This window comes from Gigantopelta aegis, chromosome 1 (assembly GCF_016097555.1).
Source record: "Gigantopelta aegis isolate Gae_Host chromosome 1, Gae_host_genome, whole genome shotgun sequence".
Lineage (NCBI taxonomy): Eukaryota > Metazoa > Mollusca > Gastropoda > Neomphalida > Peltospiridae > Gigantopelta > Gigantopelta aegis.
Window position 1 is genome coordinate 33,503,195 of NC_054699.1, and position 22,267 is coordinate 33,525,461.

General features: G+C 39.7%; 1 protein-coding gene across 1 annotated transcript in view; it reads right to left on the reverse strand.

Moving 5' to 3' along the window:
• The window catches only part of LOC121374041 (protein Wnt-11b-2-like), a 102,287-nt gene that overhangs the window by 74,886 nt on the left and 5,134 nt on the right, over positions 1-22,267 (reverse strand). The window lies entirely within an intron of this gene.

The following is a 22,267-nucleotide window of genomic DNA, read 5'->3' on the forward strand; positions in this document are numbered from 1 at the left end:
ATATTGCATGTTTGTTTTGATTCGACCCCTGAGTTTGCCCTTTATTATTGGCCCCCGCTATACGAGGTCTCGCAGCTGTGTTAATCATTGCTGTTTTCGCGGCTATAGAAAGCACAAAACTCCCAATTCTACGAACCAACAAAAAACGTCATGAAAGGGTTTTGTTACTCTTCTTTTTTCTTTTCTTTTTCTCCACATTTTAGGATATACAAGAATAGACTGGTGTTCGAAACATTGTTCACAAATTTAATGTCACTTCACGATAAACTTAAATAAAAAAAAATATAAAAATTGAGAAACTGTCACGAATTGTCACCATTACTAAAATATTTCCGACTAATTAATACAGCTTATTTAATGACTAAAATGACATTAAATATACTGAAAAACAAAAGAAATTTGTTTGTTTCGTTCGTTCGTTCTTTCTTTCTTTCTTCTTGATACAATTGATCAGGTAAATAGAACACAAAATATAATGATTTTCACTTTGAATAATTTTAAATAAATTAAATGTAAATTAATATTCGCGTTTCTTTCATTCTAGAGTATACATCTTCTCGTTCAATATATATATTAGTGTCTGTATATTTGGTGTGTTTCTGTTCATATTATTGTTTGTAGTAGGTCCAACACCATTTTATTTTAATTTCCCAGTATATACCCTTGTCTTACACACGACAAGATATTATCTGGAGGTAAAAATCCAGTTGGAGCTACTACAAACATTACCACGTCACGATAAATATGCAATATTATATTTCTGTGTTTATTTACAATGTGATAATACTTCATAATGTCTAAGAATACGTTCGGTATTATCACTGTAGGCCTATTATAGTTTTCCTCTGTTTTTTAAATTGCGTTTTTATGTAAAGGATTCTTTCACATTAGCTGAGCTAGGTATAGGAAGATAGACAATCACAAAACACTGCAGGAGCGGATCTATGATTTTGTAAAGGGGGATCACGGGATCACACAATTCTGAAAGGACAAGTTTGAGTTTGTCGAAGGCAAATGAACCGAACTCTCAAAGAGAGTGAGATATGTGGGAGGATTCGGAGGGGGCATGGGGGTGGGGGTGCATTCTCCCCGGAATAATTTCAAATAAAGTTTGTTTATATGTTTTGTTTAACGACACCACTGGAACACATTGATTTATTAATCATCGGCTATTGGATGTCAAACATTTGGTAATTTTGACATATAGTCTTAGAGAGGAAACCCAGTAAATGTTTCCATTAGTAGCAAGGGATCTTTTATATGCACCATCCCACAGACAGGATATCACACACCACGACCTATGATATACCAATCGTGGTGCACTGGTTTGAACGAGAAGTAGCCCAATGGGCCCACTGATGGGGATCGATCCTAAACCGACAGCACATAAAGGGAGCGCTTTACCACTGGTCAACGTCCTGCCTTTCAAATAAAGATGGTCCGAGACGCATTTTGATGGCAATTTACTGTTGTATATTAATTTGGTTTGATAAATTTTATATATATTTTTAAATAATGAAAGTAGACGTTTCAAATGGGCGTGGGGGCGTCACGGGACTCATTTGACCCTACCCCCCTCCTCCTTTGGATCGCCAATGACAGTGGGTCTGGTTCCAAATTAAAAAAAAAGTGAGAAAAACACCTGGCAACTAATAACCAGTGACAGTGCCTATAGGTACGATAAGCAGACGATAGTAGGTGTCACCAGATACTCTGGTTTGCCACCTTCCGCCACGTTTTAACGAGGGCGCCACTGTCGAAATCTCCAACCGATTCGCTTCCAGGAGGTATTAAATGTTAAAACGACGCTCTAAAAAGTCATAATAATGTCAGAATGAAATAAAAGCATGGGAATATATGGATTCAGGTGGTTGTTTTACGATTTGCCCTTAATGATCCTATTAAAACGACCCCCTACATTTCCGACGAAGACAAACAAACCAAACGAAGTAGCCCAGCGACAACCGGTAGTTTTTCTTTTTTTTTCCTTTCTTTGTAAATCCCTCCCGTTTTTGATTTGCGGGCTGAATAATACCTGTGTAATACCATCCCTGTGCACCTTTCTTTGAAGTTCGTCTACGTTGTTTAAGACATCCTCGTCTATGTGTTTATCTCGCGTAATTACTGATCACAATCAAACGCAATGCTGCCCAAACGTTACTTATACGGCATCTTTGTTTGTAGACATGTTACCTAGTTCGGGTCATCGTTGCTTATAGGGGGCGAGACGTAGCCCAGTGGTAAAGCGCTCGCTTGATGCGCGGTCATTTAAAGATTGATCCGCATCAGTGGGCCCAGAGCACCACGACTGGTATATCAAAGGTCGTGATATGTGTTATCCTGTCAGTGAGATGGTACATATAAAAGATCCCTTGTTATAAAAGATCCCTTGTTACTAATGCAAAGTTTTAGCGGGTTTTGTCTCTAAGACTTTATGTCAGAATTACCAAATGTTTGACATCCAATAGCCGATAATTAATAATCAATATGCTCTAGTGGTATCGCTAAACGAAACAAAGTTTAATTTCTTTGCTTCTCAATGACGACGTTAACATGCATTAGTTGAAGTTTGTTTTTGTTTAACGACACCAATAGAGTAACTTAGTTCTAAACGCTTTCTACAAAATAAATCATGAACTTACATTAGTAGTAAGGATATGTTATATGCACCATCCTACAGGCAGCATAGCACATACCACATCCTTTGATACACTGGTTTGAACGAGTAATAGCTCAGTGATTCCAGGCGATGTGTACCAAAGTTCATACCAGGCGCTGTATATACCAAATGTCATACAAGGCGATGTGTACTAAATGTCATATCAGGCGGTGTGTATTCCAAATGTCATACCAGGCGCTGTGTACCAAAGGTCATACCAGGCGCTGTGTATACCAAATGTCATACAAGGCGATGTATACCAAATGGCATACCAGGCGCTGTGTATTCCAAATGCAATAGCAGGCGCTGTGTATTCCAAATGTCATACCAGGCGCTGTATACAAAATGTCATGCCAGGCGCTGTTTATTCCAAATGTCATACCAGGCGCCGTGTATTCCAAATGCCATACCAGGCGCTGTGTATTCCAAATGTCATACCAGGCGCTGTATACCAAATGCCATACAAGGCGTTGTGTACCAAATGTCATACCAGGCGCTGTGTACCAAATGTCATACCAGGCACTGTGTATAGGAAATGTCATACCATGTGTTGTGTATAGGAAATGTCATACAAGGCGCTGTGTATACCAAGTGTCATACCAGGCGTTGTGTACCAAATGTCATACAAGGCGCTGTGTATAGGAAATGGCATACCATGCGTTGTGTATATGAAATGTCATACAAGGCGCTGTGTATAGGAAATGGCATACCATGCGCTGTGTATACCAAGTGTCATACCAGGCGCTGTGTATACCAAGTGTCATACCAGGCGCTGTGTACCAAATGCCATACAAGGCGTTGTGTACCAAATGTCATACCAGGCGCTGTGTACCAAATGCCATACCAGGCGCTGTGTACCAAATGTCATACCAGGCGCTGTGTATAGGAAATGGCACACCATGCGTTGTGTATATCAAATGTCATACAAGGCGCTGTGTATACCAAGTGTCATACCAGGCGCTGTGTATAGGAAATGGCATACCATGCGTTGTGTATATCAAATGCCATACAAGGCGCTGTGTATACCAAGTGTCATACCAGGCGCTGTGTATAGGAAATGGCATACCATGAGTTGTGTATATCCAATGCCATAGAAGGCGCTGTGTATACGAAGTGTCATACCAGGCGCTGTGTATTCCAAATGCCACACCAAGCGCTGTGTCTACCAAATGTCATACCGGGCGCTGTGTCTACCAAATGTCATACCAGGCACTGTGTCCGAGGTGGCGGCGTTAATGAACAATTTGCGAGGTCTACACGGTACACGAGCGCGAATAAAGAAACATTTTTTCATTACAAAACAAGCCAGACGTATCTTGTTTTGTTCCACGCTGCTGGCACAGTCTGCTACAAGATTTATTGCGGCAAAGAATTTTACATCGGTACGGGGAACAGCATGCAGCTACCGGGCGATGAATGAAAACACGGCCACGCAACAGTCTAATGAGGACACTAAGAGTCCGTGCGTACCCTTTTTAGGTGGGTTTTTTGTGTGTGTGTTTTTTTAATCAAGTCACCAGTGGTTTGTTATTGACTGCTTGGTAAATCGAGTTTAGTGTCATTTATAAATATATATATTTTTAATGTGATGTCAGTTAAAACAATATGATGCCAGGATCGTGTCCAGGAAAAGTTAAGTGTTTGGGTGTCAAGCATTTGGTAATTCTGACACGTAGTCTTCAGAGGAAACTCGCTATATCTTACATTAGTAGCAAGGGATCTTTACATGCATTTTTGTTTCCAGACAGGAAAGCACATACCACGGCTTTTGATATACAGTGAAACCTCTCAAAACAGGACCCTCTGTAAACCGGAATTTACTCAAAACCGGACGTTTCTCATGGGCCCTTTTTATATATTTGTACATAAGAGAACCTCTCTAAACCGGATACCTCTTAAAACCGGACTTTTTACTTGGTCCCAAGGGTGTCCGGTTTAGAGGAGGTTCAGGAGTACCAACCGTGTATCACTGACTGGGACCTGAAAAACACAATGGAAAGAAAGAAAGAAGTGTTTTATTTAACGACGCACTCAACACATTTTATTTACGGTTATATGGCGTCAGACATATGGTTCAGGACCACACAGATTTTGAGAGGAAACCCGCTGTCGCCACTACAAGGGTTACTCTTTCCGATTAGCAGCAAGGGATCTTTTATTTGCGCTTCCTACAGGCAAGATAGCACAAACCATGGCCTTTGTTGAACCAGTTATGGATCACTGGTCGTGCAAATGGTTTACACCTACCCATTGAGCCTTGCGGAGCACTCACTCAGGGTTTGGAGTCGGTATCTGGATTAAAAATCCCATGCCTCGACTGGGATCCGAACCCAGTACCTACCAGCCTGTAGACCGATGGCCTGCCACGACGCCACCGCACAATGGGTTCACAGAAGAGTTTCAAGCGTTCTAACGAATAAGCTAAGTCTTGGATTCGTGGCCATGATCTCAGTTTCATAAGGAGAAAAATGCTTGTTGTTGCATTTATTGCAAACAGATTATGAAGTTAGAGCAACAAAGAGTGGAAGTTTTCTTTACTCCTTAATCCGTCCACCGGCCTCGGTGGCGTAGTGGTTAGGCCATCGGTCTACAGACGGGTAGGTACTGGGTTCGGATCCCAGTCGAGGCATGTGATTTTTAATCCAGATACCGACTCCAAACCCTGAGTGAGTGCTCCGCAAGGCTCAATCGGTAGGTGTAAACCACTTGCACCGACCAGTGATCCATAACTGGTTCAACAAAGGCCATGGTTTGTGCTATCCTGCCTGTGGGAAGCGCAAATAAAAGATCCCTTGCTGCTAATCGGAAGAGTAGCCAATGCAGTGGCGACAACGGGTTTCCTCTCAAAATCTGTGTGGTCCTTAACCATATGTCTGACGCCATATAACCGTAAATAAAATGTGTTGAGTGCGTCGTTAAATAAAACATTTCTTTCTTTCTTTCCATCCACCAATATGTCCATCCCTACCATCCATCCACTAGGATCGATGGACAGATATTGTTAGTAAATAGGTGGATGGACGGATAGATGGTTGGATGAATAGTGCGTGAATAAGTTGATGGTCACTTACAGCATTCAAATCGTAACCAAGCTCCAATAATATGAGACAGACAGACAGACAGACAGACAAACAGACAGACATATATTTTACTTTAGTATCACCGTGCATAAACTTAATAACAAAGGTTTTTGTCTTGAAAGCATCGACTTCAGAAAACACAATAGTCAAAACGGATTTTAAAACACTTGATATATCGTCTATATTCTACACTTCTTCAATTCTGACACGTAACCATCAGAGAAAATCCGCTACATTTTTCCTAATGCAGCAAGGGATCTTTTATATGCACTATCCTACAGACAGGATAGCACATACTACGGCCTTTGATACACCAGTCGTGGAACACTGGCTGGAACGAGAAATAGCCCAATGGGCCCACCGACGGGGATTGATCCCAAACCGACCGCGCAGCAAGCGAGTGATTTACCATTGGGCTACGTCCCGCTTCCCCCCCCCCCCCCCCCCCCCTTGTAGACGTAAGACAGACTATATATACCTAAAACATACACAAATTTATATCGATACAAAAAATACCTCCATGAATAAGAGAAAACATATATATATTGCTGAAATGACGAGTAAGTAAAAGTTGATAAAAAGCCACGCGAACACGAGCCGACCCTCCTTTCAGAGAGAAAACCAGTCAATCACCGTTACGAGGCGAAAAACAAGTGTCCTACAACGTGTTAACAAAAACACACAACCAGACACGGGTCACCCATAAATCTTACAAGTGCGCGTCTGAAAATCCGTCTAGAAAGCCTCTAAACATACACCGAGGGGGGGGGGGGGGGGGGGGGGGGGAGAGGGTTTGGTAGCTCAGTGGTATCGCGTTCGCCTGATGTGCGGTCCGTCTAGATTGATCCCCGTCGGGCTATTTCTCATTCCAGCCAGTGCTCCACAACTGGTGTAACAAAGGCCGTTTTATGTACTATCCTGTTTGTGGGATAATGCATATAAAAGATCCCTTGCTGCTAATCGAAAAGAGTATCAGTATACCCAAGTATACCGATCAGCATAATCAATTATACCTATTAGTATACTCAAATATAACCATCAGTATACTCGAATATAACCATCAGTATACTCAAATATAACTACCAGTATACTCAAATATAACTACCAGTATACTCGAATATAACCATCAGTATACTCGAATATAACCATCAGTATACTCCAATATAACCATCAGTATACTCCAATATAACCATCAGTATACTCCAATATAACCATCAGTATACTCCAATATAACCACCAGTATACTCCAATATAACCACCAGTATACTCCAATATAACCACCAGTATACTCGAATATAACTACCAGTATACTCGAATATAACCACCAGTATACTCAAATATAACCACCAGTATACTCCAATATAACCATCAGTATACTCCAATATAACCATCAGTATACTCCAATATAACCACCAGTACACTCCAATATAACCACCAGTACACTCCAATATAACCATCAGTATACTCCAATATAACCATCAGTATACTCCAATATAATCACCAGTATACTCCAATATAACCACCAGTACACTCCAATATAACCACCAGTATACTCCAATATAACCATCAGTATACTCCAATATAACCATCAGTACACTCAAATATAACCATCAGTATACTCCAATATAACCATCAGTATACTCCAATATAACCATCAGTATACTCAAATATAACCATCAGTATACTCCAATATAACCATCAGTATACTCCAATATAACCACCAATACACTCAAATATAACCATCAGTATACTCAAATATAACCATCCATATACTCAAATATAACCATCAGTACACTCAAATATAACCACCAGTATACTCAAATATAACCATCAGTATACTACAGTATAACCATCAGTATACTACAGTATAACCACCAGTATACTCAAATATAACCAACAGTATACTCAAATATAACCATCAGTATACTCAAATATAACCATCAGTATACTCCAATATAACCATCAGTATACTCAAATATAACCATGAGTATACTGTAATATAACCATCAGTATACTCCAATATAACCATCAGTATACTCCAATATAACCATCAGTATACTCAAATATAACCATCAGTATACTCAAATATAACCATGAGTATACTGTAATATAACAATCAGCATACTTGAGTATAACCATCAGTATATTCGAGTATAACCATCAGTATATTCGACAATAACAAACAGTATACTATAATATAAGCATCAGTATACTAGTATTCGAATATAAGCATCAGTAAATTTTAATATAAAGTGTGACAGTCGATATATTTAAGTAACTCTATTTTGAATACTCTAATTGTATTCATCAGCATACTCGAATAGTTTAACCACCATTACGCTCGAGTATAAGCATCTTTACATCAACTTATGCCCCTACTCGAGCAAAAGCTTCAATACTCTGAAGTACAATAATCAGTAAACTGAATAATAATTGATATGAAAGGGCTGAATTTGTAAAGCCTGTTTTTGACTTCACATGCGTGTAATTTCATGCATTTACACATGCTTATATACTTGTGTTTAAGAAAAAATAGGCTGCGTAAATTTGATCCTTAAAATGTTCCCATGGCCTTGGTCTATTACTGGAAAAGAAGCTTTCATCCACTTGAAAGACCATTACAGACTTTAATAGATGGAGGTCCTCTCGGGCAATTACTGCGTGAATGGAGAAGAACATACACTTTAATCGAGCACGTTCGATTGTGGGAGTCGTCTGCCAAACAAGGCACTGAGCAGACGACTATTTGAGTGCACGGTGTGTTGGCGAAACACCCCGATTGAAAGCCAGAACATACACCCATTAAATTACCAGTCAGAGCAAACAGCCTTTGAAAATTCGCCGACAAAATGAACGTCCAGTTGTCTTACTTAAAAGTCGGCTTCACTTTGAACATTTACCAGCCTCGTTGGTGTCGTGGTTAAGTCATCGGACATAAGGCGGGTAGGTACAGGGTTCGCAGCCCGATACCGGCTCCCACCTGGAGCGCGTTTTAACGACTCAATGAGAAGGTGTAACACCACTACACCCTCTTATCTCTCATTAACCACCAACAACTAACCATTAAAAACTAACTCACTGTCCTGGACAGACAGCCCAGATAGGTCAGGTGTGTGCCCAGGACAGCGTACTTGAACCTCAATTGGATATAAGCATGAAAATAAGTTGAAATGAAAACTTTGAACATTTGAATATAATATTTAAAGCCTGAAAGGGGCTGTTTGAATTAAAGTTCTATAATATTTTCAATAATAATCATTATTATTTAATACAATGCGCATAAAAATAAAACTCTTTTTTTTTGGTGTCATTTCCAGAACACTTCTCCTTTTGTTTTTAAGCGAATCCAGACCGAAATTATTGACAAAAAACAATCATTTTTTATTTCAACTTATGTTCATGTTTATATCCAATTAGGGTTCAAGCACGCCGTCCTGGGCACACGCCTCAGCTATCTGGGCTGTCTGTCCAGGACAGTGGGTTAGCCGTTAATTGTTAGTGGTTAGTGAGAGATAAGAGGGTGCAGTGGCCTTACACCTACCCATTTAGTCGTTAAAACTTTGGGTGGGGGCCGATACCGGGCTGCGAACCCTGTACCTACCAGCCTTATGTCCGATGCGTTAACCACGACGCCACCGAGGCCGGTAAAAAAAAAAAAAAACCCAACAAAAACATGTTAAGTGGAGCCGGGTACGAGACATACTATTTTCCTACTTGCCGCATCAATGATACTGGTATTAAGAACGGGAGAACAGTTTATTTAAAATCACATCGAATTATCGCTTTATAAATACCACCACGACCATATAGCCACTTGAAAAGGATGGTTAAACTTGTTTACTCTCTACATATTGTGAGGGCGTGACAGAGCGGTAATAAGAGCGCTATGCTAGCACGATGGACAATGAACGCGAGGCCAACGTGATGAAGAATAAAGGCTTCAGCTAGGAGACATTTAGTAAAATGGATATCATAAAGCTTTATGTGAATGCACTTGTTATTCGTGAAGAAAAAAAAACGAAAGAAAAAATATGGAGTATGGCTGCATATAGATTTACGATGCTTAAATGTGGATAAATAGATACATACATAGATAGATAGATAGATAGATAGAAAGATAGATACATATATATGTAGGCAGATATATATGTAGGTAGATAGATATGTAGGTTGATAGATGATATGTATGTAGGTAGGTAGGTATGTGGGTAGGTACGTAGGTAGATAGATAGATAGACAGACAGACAGAAAGATAGACAGATATATAGATATGTAGGTAGATAGATACGTAGGTTGATAGGTAAGTAGGTATGTGGGTAGGTACGTAGGTAGGTAGATAAATAGATAGATAGATACATAGGTAGGTAGGTAGGTAGGTAGATAGATAGATAGATAGATAGATAGATAGATAGATAGATAGATAGATATACAGACAGATAGAATAGATGTGAATGCACTTGTTATTCCTGAAGCAAAAAACGAAATGTAAGGGGCTGCATTTAGACTTACGATGCTTAAATGTTTTATATATATATATATATATATATATATATATATATATATATATATATATATATATATGTATGTATGTATGTATGTATGTATGTATGTATATATATATATATATATATATATATATATATATATATATATATATCGTTAAAAAGTGTATGTTTTTCTCTACATGACAGGCTTGTTTCGTGAGAGAGTTGAATTGCTCTCACTCATCAGATGTAATTTAATTACACCGTCAACGGAAAGCTGATGACGTAATGGACTCTGTGACGTCGAGGTTACGTCACTATGCAGGTCTATATATATATATATATACACACACACACACAGCTAGATAGTGGGTTAGTGGTTAATTGTCAATGGTCAGTGAGAGATAAATCGGTGTAGTGGTCTTACACCAACCCATTAAGTCGTTAAACTCGCTTTTGGTGGGAACCGGTACCGGGATATGTACCTAGTACCTACCGGCCGTAAGTCCGATGGCTTAACCATTACACTACCGAGGACTGGAGTACCCGTCGCACCCGATTCCAAGTTTATCTTATACCCCGGCTCTCTCGTTTCCGATGTGTTTATTTAATGCGAGATAGGTGCGACAGTATCGTGTGTATCACCGGGGGTGATTACCTTCAAACTATCACAACACAGTTAGGTAGGTCCCATTTCCGGCGACCGCCAGGTACAAAACAAACACTTGAAAAGAAGTTACAGACACAACACATTCCATAAACAGTCATCCTACACCCCATCTACACCGACAGCGCTTTGTCTCCACTGGTCCCATACCATATTTTTTTCTCCTCTTTTTTTATTTTTTTATTTTATTTATACGCATTGTCTTGGAAAATATTAATTTAAAAAATATTTATCTTGTATGATCCACATAATTTATTATTATCTGGCGATGGCAATCTAGTACAATTAATAACAAAGCGAATATCCAATAACGAGAAATATGATGTTGAAATCAATTTTGCAATAGCCTTTTGAGGCGGCAATGTTAACTGCCGTTGAGCATTTCTAGGGATGTTTAGTTTAGTTTAATAAATGAAAGGGAGTTTTCTTGATACAGGGGTAAAAGTCTATTTTTTGTTAATTGAAATAAGCAGACCGCATTGATTAACTACTAGCAATCATCGGTCACGGGAACTCAAACATTTGATAACTCTGACAAACAGAATTTGAACAGAAGAATCCAGCCATAGTTTTCCATTAGCAGCGAAGGTTCTTTTATACATGTTCCTACATAGAGTTCAAGTTCTTTTTATTGCGTTATGGTTTTACAACTTATCAGCATTATAACAATGAACAGCATCAATACGGAACAAGGGGCGAGACGTAGCCCAGTGGTAAAGCGTTCGCTTGATGCACGGTCGGTTTGAGATCGATCCCCGTCAGTGGGCCTATTGGGCTATTTCTCGCTCCAGATAGTGCACCACGACTGGTATGTGTTATCCTGTCTGTGGGATGGTGCATATAACAGATCCCTTGCTGCTAATCGAAAAGAGTAGCCCATGAAGTGGCGATAGCGGGTTTCTTCTCTATATATCTGTGTGGTCCTTAACCATATGTCTGACGTCATATAACCGTAAATAAAATGTGTTGAGTGCGTCGTTAAATAAAACAGTTCCTTCTTCCTTCTAATACGGAACAATGGTGGAGAAGTCAGTACATACCACGGTCTTTGATATAACAGTCGTTGAGCACTGAATCTTTTAAGAACAATCTGTTTCTTGCGATAACAATATAGATTTCTTACGAAAGTAATATAACTAAAATTTTCATTTGCTGTTAAATACTCTTTATGAGTCGACATACTAATCTGATCAAATATCGACAATTTATGTCTTCTACCTATCTTTTATTTCGCAGTATCGTCAGCCAAACATCTTACAAACTCCCTACTGATTATCCCTCTCCCCACCCCGTCACAAAACAGGTTCATAGGAACGATGTATGTAGTGCCGAACATGATCTAGTGTGGCACAAGCGCAATTAATATCTTTAGAAGGATTCAAATTCTACTTTTTAGCATCTGGAGAGCAAATTTCAGCTGTTTTAAAAATTGTTTTCGTTTTTACTTATAGTAGAACAAAGGGAACACGTTTCGTAGTCCTTAAGTGTGTATGTGTGTGTGTGTGTGGGGGGGGGGGGGGGGGTAGATGTATAAACGTTTTTGTCACCACACGGGGGTCACAAGCGAAAAATGTTTTGTCTTTAGATGGATTCAAACTTGATTTTCTAGCATCTGGAGATCAAAATGCCATTGTATTCTTTAACAACTTTAAGCTGGGTTTTTTTTTTTTTTTAAATCTTTTATATTCAGTGTCACTGTGTGGCAACGAGAGATCATTTTGCGGTCTTTAAATGTATGGGAGGGGTGGGAGGGTTGGAGGCATTTAGCCTTCTTGCCACCACAGTTCCTAAACGGGCTTGCGAAAATCCGAGAGAAACCACCATTTCAGCAATGATGTTTTTGCGAACACGATTATTTAAACAGAACCACATGTTCGGCAAAGTACTCGCTTCCCCACCTTCTAGCTTATATATTGTTGTCACATTGTGCCGAGCTGTTGGGACAAATGCTGGCAAACGATGGAGGCAGCGCTTGTTCGTTTAAACAAACGATGTGATAAACCTCAGCCAAGTCCGTGCTCAAAAGACATTTGTAAAAACAGTCAGTAAGTGGATAGATTGATGCCACTTGGGTAGCGGGAAAAAACAGATCGTTTCCACGTGTTCGCAACGTGCCGCTTGCTAGATACTCGTGTTTAGATTTTTTTTATTGAAAACAGAAGACCAGCCTCGGTGGTGTATGAATGATTAAGCCATCGGACTTAAGGGTGGTAGGTGCTGCGTTCGCCTTCTGGTACCGGTTCCCACCCAGAGCGAGTTTTAACGGCTCGATGGTTGGGTGTATGGCCACTATATCGACCTTCCTCTGACTAATCACTAACCACTTGTGTTCAGAGTTTTATTGAAAACAGAAGACCAGCCATGGTGGTGTATTACTGGTTAAGCCATCGGACTTACGGCTGGTAGGAGCTAGGTTCGCATCCAGGTACCGACTCCCACCCAGGGCGAGTTTTAACGGCTGAATGGTTGGGTGTAAGACCATTATATCGACCTTCCTCTGACTAATCACTAACCACTTGTGTTCAGAGTTTTATTGAAAACAGAAGACCAGCCATGGTGGTGTATTACTGGTTAAGCCATCGGACTTACGGCTGGTAGGAGCTAGGTTCGCCACCTGGTACCGGTTCCCACCCAGGGCGAGTTTTAACGGCTGAATGGTTGGGTGTAAGACCACTATATCGACCTTCCTCTGACTAATCAATAACCACTTGTGTTTAGAGTTTTATTGAAAACAGAAGACCAGCCATGGTGGTGTATTACTGGTTAAGTCATCGGACTTACGGCTGGTAGGAGCTAGGTTCGCATCCAGGTACCGGCTCCCACCCAGGGCGAGTTTTAACGGCTGAATGGTTGGGTGTAAGACCACTATATCGACCTTCCTCTGATTAATCACTAACCACTTGTATTCAGAGTTTTATTGAAAACAGAAGACCAGCCATGGTGGTGTATTACTGGTTAAGCCATCGGACTTACGGCTGGTAGGAGCTAGGTTCGCATCCAGGTACCGGCTCCCACCCAGGGCGAGTTTTAACGGCTGAATGGTTGGGTGTAAGACCACTATATCGACCTTCCTCTGACTAATCACTAACCACTTGTGTTTAGAGTTTTATTGAAAACAGAAGACCAGCCATGGTGGTGTATTACTGGTTAAGTCATCGGACTTACAGCTGGTAGGAGATGGGTTCGCCTCCAGGTACCGGCTCCCACCTATAGCGATTTTAAACGGTTCAATGGTTGGGTGTAAGACCACTAAATAGATCTTCCTCTCACTAATCACTAACAATTACCCATTTGTGTTTTTCAGTTTTAATGAAAACAGAAGACCAGCCTTGGTGGTGTATTACTGGTTAAGCCATCGGACTTACGGCTGGTAGGAGCTGGGTTCGACTACCGGTACCTGCTCTCACCCACAGCGAGTTAAACGACTCCGTGGGCAAGTGGTAGGCGTAAAGCCACTATACCGACTTCTCTGCCACACAGTGTTAAAGTGCTCGTTTGATGCGCGGTCGGTTTGGGATCGGTACCCGTCGGTAGGCCCATTGGGCTATTTCTCGCTCCAGCCAGTGCACCACGACTGGTACATCAAAGGCCGTGGTAAGTGCTATCCTGTCTATGAGATGGTGCATATAAAGATCCCTTGCTGCTAATCGAAAAGAGTAGCCCATGAAGTGGCGACAGCGGGTTTTCTCCATCAATATCTGTGTGGTCCTTAACCATATGTCCGATGCCATATAACCGTAAATAAAATGTGTTGATTGCGTCGTTAAATAAAACATTTCCTTCCTTCTCTGCCACTAACCTCTAACAGCTAAACAGTAATACTGAACTATATAAAAAATCCTTCAGTTACTCAGGTGTTCAGATATGGAATACAATACCCCTTGATATTAGACACCAGAAGTCAGTTGCGAACTTTAAATCCAGCCTGAAACAATATCTCATGGATGTTTATTTGGCTGATTAGTTTTTATTCTATATAATAATTATGTTTTGAGACTTTAGTGTCAATATTATACAACTAACAGATGTCTGTTAAATGTAAGATTTCTCTAGTCAATACGTATGCATGCATTATTATAATAGTATAGTACTTAGTATATATGTATTTTCTTTTCCAGTATTTCAATGTATTGTTGAGGGCCAAATGGAAGATTAGCTTGTGCTAAACCTGTCACCCTCATTAAATAAAGTTATTATTATTATAACTGTTGTTCTGGACAGACAGCCCAGATATCTGAGGTACGCGTATACTTAATAACCGGCTTTGGTGATGTAGTGATAAAGCGATCGGACTTAAGCCTGGTAGGTATTGGGTTCGACTACCGGTACTGGCTCCCACCCAGAGCGAGTTTAACGACTCGGTGATTTAGATGAAAGACCACTACACCGACGTCTCTCTCACTAACCATTAACAACTAACCACTAACCCATTGTCCTGACAGCTCTGATAGCTGAATTATGTGGCCAGAACAGCGTGCTTGAACCTTAATTAGACATAAACATGAAAATCAAGTTAAAATAATAAATGAAAATAGAAGTTCATATAATTGTCATTCTTCCATAACCTCTTCCTGTTCCATCCAGTAGTTTACATCACGTTGGGTATATCCAATACCGTGGTGTGTACTATCCTGTCTGTGGAAAAGAGCCTAAAAGATATCTTGCTACTAATGGTTAAAATGCCTCCTCTGACAATTACGTGTCACAGAGTTATCAATTGCCTGACATCTGATAGCCGATGATTAACTAATCAACGTGTTCGAGATAGCGATAAACAAGGCAAACTTTCGTATTCAAAAATGCTTGCTTCGACAAGCAAAATATCTGCTGTACATATTTAGATTTTCGACATATATGTGGACGTCGTTTTCACCTTTGGAAAGGCTGTTGTTTCCGTGGAATGCTTTAAATGTGATATTGTTCTCCTGGGAGATATAAACTGCCGGCTTCCTGCTCCGTGCCAATATTAAGACTAGTTTTCAACAGATGCCTGCAATACGAAATGACTTTCCTCTCGCTGTAGACCGTGTGTGGACAACATAACGTGGAGGGGGAACAGAAGGTGAGAAACATTAATAAACTGAATTAAAGGGTTTTTTTCCCCCCTTAACGACACTACTAGAGAACATTAATTAATCATCGGCTATTGGAAGGAAGAAGTGGGGGGGGGGGGGGGGGGGTGTTGCTTTTTTTGTTTTTGTTTGCTTTTTTGTTTTAAGGACGCACTACATTTTGTAATAGAGGTTAACTGGCGTCATATGGTTAAGGACCACACGGATAATGAAAGGGGAAACCCGTTGCAACCCCGCAATGGGCAACTATATATATATATATATATATATATATATATATATATATATATATATATATATATATATATATATATATATATATAGTATAGTGCATACCACGATTAACAGCAAAGGATCTTTTATATGCAGTTTGCCATAGACAGGATAGTACATACCACGGCCTTTGTCACACCAGTCTTGGAGAACGAGAAATAGCCCAATGGGGCCACCGACGGGTATCGACCCTAGACCGACCGCGCATTAGGCGAGCGCTTTACCACTGGGATACATTTCGGCTTCGGCTACTGGATGTCAAATATTTGATAATTCTGACGTGGAGTCTTAAGAAAAAACCCCCATTATTTTTTACCAACCGCATGGAATATTTTATTTTCCAATAGATAGAACAGCACATACCACGGCCTTTGATATACCGGTATACCAATTACGGTTGATATACTGGTTAGAACGAGTAAACCCATGCTCAGATAATAAAGAAAGGGAAATAATGTTTGCTTTCATGACACCACTGTTCGGCACTTTTGTAAAATACGGCTATTTGGTTCGGAACATACAAATGGTTCTTTCGATACCTGGTCAAGAGGAAGGAAGGAAGGAAATAGTTTATTTAACGACGCCCTCAACATATTGTATTTTACGGTTATACGGCGTCGGACATATGGTTATGGACCACACGGATACTGAGAGAGGAAACCCGCTGTCGCCTCTTCACGGGCTACTCTTTTCGATTAGCAGCAACGGTTCTTTTATATGCACCATCCCAAAGACAGGATAGTACATACCACGGCCTTTATTACACCAGTTGTGGAGCACTGGCTGGAACGCGAAGTAGCCCAATGTGCTCATCGACGGGAATCGATCCTAGATCGATCGCGCATCAGGCGAGCGCTGTACCACTGAATTAGTCACGCTCCCTGGTCAAGAGGAAGAGGGAACCCCTTGGCGCCACATAGGCTACTCTTAATGAAAATGTACCCAAGGATCTTCTGTATATGCACTTCCCCATAGACAGGACATGAATTACGATCGATCGTAACAACCATCGCATTTCTAGTACTTCAGTTCCAATTTTGTTCGAGTGGTGACATTTTAAGAATAGTTCACAATGAATTCCACTCACACTATTTCAAGCAAGACGAAAATGTCTCAGACATAAAAATTCCACACACTTTTGTTAAAGGCGCAGGAACCTTTAAATTGTGTTGTGAAAAAGAAGCCTATAAAACGAGATGAAAGCATACCTTTCAAAAATAAATGTTATCTTTACCAGACAGTTTCCCACGCGCAATGCTGCAAATGTTTTTATTTTATTTTTTTAAGTAACAGCAGTTACACAATTATTATTAACGTAACTTGTAACACTACAGGCGGTTATAGTGTTCAAAGAAAGATCACGGTTTGAAAAATATGTCCATGGTAAAGGGATTACAAATTCGGTGTTTTCACAGGAGCGGATTAATCTATCCGTTTATCCTCTTAGAACATACCGGAATTATGACCAAGGCGGTCACATGCGAACGCGCTCTTCACGCGTTCACACATCACTGATGTGCGAGAGGTGAGACGCATTCAGCATGCCCAACTGACCATGTCGACGTCACGCAATTCGCTTTCAGATGGCCATCACTGTGGGAGCCGACACGGAGAATATACGCGCCGGGTAAACTCGACGAATTGATGTGGACACGCCATGTCACCTGTAGTTAAAGGTGTTGTCTTTCCCCCGTAAGGCAAATGAGGGATTAGGTAGTTCTTGCTCTTACAAGTTGATCGTTGACCGCAGTTTCAGCCGATGTCCATTAAAAACAAATACACCCTCCGAAAAAGATCCCTTCTACCTCCACCACCACTCCACAAAAAAAATAAAAAAAATAATAATAAAAAACCCCACAAAAAACCCCATACCTTTAGTATTTCAATATTTCCGTACCACAATATTCATATACGTACTATTCCAAGATATGTTCTAAAGGTAAATTGCAACGATGTAATATATTATCTACTTAATTATATAGAATACTAAACGTGTATTCGTTAGATGCCACATGTTGTTTAAATACTTTATACTTCCTCAGTAATTAAATTAAGTAAATTGTCGGCCCTTGCGCTTGCAAAGTTAATTTAGGCCACGATCAGATTTAACCGGCTATTTGTTTTTATTCTCACCCGCTTCCGCATAAGTTATCCGCCAACTTCGATTGCATTGCGGACGGTACGGGTGTAAATGTGCCAAATAGCGGGGACGGACACGTTTCACGACACTATGCAATGCAATCGAAGTTATCGGACAACGGACAACGTAAGCGTGTGCGGGTGTTATACATGAATCCAGGTGAAAACCCCCTTCGGTCAAAACCCCCTCGGTCAAAACCCCCTCGGTCAAAACCCCCTCCAGTCAAAACCCCCTGCAATAAATAGTCAGACGGTCAAAACCCCCTCTTATTATTATTGTTTGGTATTTATAGTGGTAAAGTTGGTATAATATTAACATAGATGAATAATTGTTTTAATCTCTTTTGAATAATTATCTGAAATATATTTATTTATGTTGTTATTTAGTGTATGTTACACTACATAGACTTTAGGCTTTCAGTGAAGCTACTCATAGACTTAGAATTGTAGTTTTTACAAAATGTTTGATCTTAGAGATAGATGTAATTGGGAAGCCTAGGAAAACTACTTATATAATATAATAGTATAATATAATATAATAGTATAATGAAAGAACTTGATAGTAATTTGCAATATAAGGAAAGAACATGATAGTAATTAGCAACAACAACAACAACAACAGCTTGATCTTGGCTAGCTGCTGCAGGGATTAATGTAATTGGGAAGCCTTGAGAAATCCTTTAAATAATATAATGAAAGAATTTGATAGTAATTAGCAATCTCTGTTACTTATGTGATCTTAGCTATTGAAGGGATCTTAGCTATTGATGGGATTAATGATTGAGCAGTTATTTTTGAACATGAAAGTAGAGTACATGCAGCAAATGTCACATGGGATGCTACAAGAAAATGGTTAGGGTCTGGTCTATTAATCATTCATTCTGTGAACAACCATGGAAGTGATACAAAACAGCCCGCCGAGATGGTGCTAAGTCAATGGAGGATACTCTCAAAGGCATCGGACTGCATCAGATGGAAATAGATCTAAATGCGATCTAATGGATTATGACTTATACAAAAGTCTATGCAATCAAATGTTATAATATGCAAGTGTGAATAAATATTTTGGGTATTAATTATTTTGTCATTTCTTATAATTATTTCCTAAATAAGGGGGTTTTGACTGGAGGGGGTTTTGACTGGAGGGGGTTTAGACTGAGGGGGTTTTGACAGAGGGGGTTTTGACCGGAGGGGGTTTTGACCGGTCACCGTTATACATCATAGACAGTTATTAGTTTTAATTGTGTGCGTGTGATACCGACGTATGATATAACAACAAATCTCACACAATGTTCTACGGGTTCTAAGAACTTTTGTTCTGTTTACCGATACCACTAGAGAATGTAATTTATTAAGCATCGGCTATTGAATGTCTAATATTTGATAATTCTGACACACAATCCTAGAAGAAAACCGCTTCTTTTTTAATTAGCAGGTAGGAAACATTTATATGCACTTTCCAACAAACAGGACAGCATATATCATGGCTTTTTATGTCTATGGCGAAATGCAGATATCTTGCTGCTAATAAATTTGTTTAGTTGGTTTCCTCCGAAACCTACGTATTTGTTTGGGTTTTTTGTTCTTAGTTGTCTAAATTCTTCAAAATCTAAAAATAGTGTCATGTGTTTGGCGCGTGGTTTTGTTATGTTGTGTCTTTTGTTTTGTTTGCTTACACACGTGCTTTTGTATGTGTGTGTTTCTTTTCTTCTTCGTCTGTTTTTTTTTTTTTTTTGGCGCTACTATTTTGTTGTCTTGTACGTACAATTTAGAAACACATCCTATCAAAACATAGGAAACAAAACGTCAACTGATCACGAACATTTAGGTAGGGTATGCCGGACGCATTTTTTTAGATGATTATAAATTCAAAAAAATAAATTTTCACGCAATTATATGCGAATACATTACATTTTTAAACAAGAAACAAAGTTTTACCAAGTCATTCCATATAATTTTGTAAGAGGACCAACAGTCCCAAGATGGATATTAAATAAAGAGAAAAAAAAAGAAAAAAAAAAAGAACGAAAAAGAAAACAAAACAAAACATAAACGATAACATCCCCCCCCCAAAAAAACCACAACAAGAAACAAAACAAACAACCCCCCCCCACCCCCCCCCCAAAAAAAACCCCAACATAACTCCCCACCACCCGTAACAACACCTAAATAAATAATTTTTTAAAATCCCAACAAGATATCATTAAAACCTCCAACAAACCCTCCCCCCACCAAAAACGAAAAACGAAAACAAAAAAGCCTCAACAACACACAAAAACCCCCAATAAAAATAAATAAACAAAATCCTCTTAACATTATATTAAATTTACTTAACTGTGATATTAATATTTGTTCGCAGCTCTTTACACTGTCAATCTGAGTTTTATTTGCACTTTTGAATTTTATATTGACATTGATTCGTTGTTAGAAATTCATTCATTCATTCATTCATTCATTTTGCAGTCCGCCTTTGAACTACAAGACTAACTTGTTAAATATTGAATTGTTATATTACTCAGTGGCAGATACCACGTGAAATCAACGAGGATTCACAACCAAGCTGCAAAGTGGGGGCGGTGGCAGATTTATTTAATTTTGCATTAGATGTATTAACATTTCCTAGTTCATACGACGACAACGAGAGGGGCTAAAAAAACGGACCCGTGGCGCTGTGTACCAGTGCACCGCGATATTTCGGTATTCGTGACCGATAGGTGACTCCGCGTTTACCAGGCAAACAATCGCCGTCGCAGGCTAGGGGAAGTTTCACGTTAGAATTGTAATAAAAACAGTACCCCGCCCCCTCTATATGGGCTGTCTTTGTAAAAGAGGGACTGAAAGAAATATATTTACTATATTTTTTTTAAAAGAAAAACAAGTAACGTATTGTGACATTGTCGTTTTTTTATATTATTATTTAGTAAAACAAAATCAGTTAAAATAGTCGACTTGTTTGTTTGATGGTGTGGGGTTGTTGTTTTTTTGTATGTTTGTTTTCGTTTTCAGTTTTTGTCCCCCAATCTCCCCCCCCCTCCCCCCCGCTAGCTCTAAACAGAACCTCCCTATTTTTTTTATTACTAGCAGTGTTTGAAATAAGCACTTGTCCGTTTGTCCCGACAAGTGAAATTCTATTTGGACAAGCCGAATGTGCTTCAGTGGACAAGTGAAAAGGTTCAGTGGAGTTTCATTTTGAAAAACAGCATCCTGGTACTTGAATAAATCAAGCCATTTATTTGAAACTGCATGGAACAGTCACTGAACTAATGAACATCGCCTCTTTTGTGGGAACCGGCTTCGGTGGCTGGTAGGTACTGGGCTCGGATCCCAGTCGAGGCATGGGATTTTTAATCCAGATACCGACTCGAAACCCTGAGTGAGTGCTCCGCAAGGCTCAATGGGTAGGTGTAGACCACTTGCACCGACCAGTGATCCATAACTGGTTCAACAAAGGCCATGGTTTGTGCTATCCTGCCTGTGGGAAGCGCAAATAAAAGATCCCTTGCTGCTAATCGGAAGAGTAGCCCATGTAGTGGCGACAGCGGGTTTCCTCTCAAACTCTGTGTGGTCCTTAACCATATGTCTGACGCCATATAACCGTAAAATAATGTGTTGAGTGCGTCGTTAAATAACACATTTCTTTCTTTCTTTCTTTTGTGGGAATGACTGGTCTGATGACTAACGAAGAACGAGAAGAAGATTTGGACTATTGAAACTATTGGCGGACACGTAGATTTCTAGATGTATATGTGTGATTGACTAAAACTGTTTGCTTATTTCCATCACTGACTAGGCCTACATCAGTGTCTCAGTAAATTTATCAACAAAAACGAAGAATGATTTTGTGTAAGATTTGCGTGTGGGTTCCTAATTTATGGGTCACAATCAAAACACTT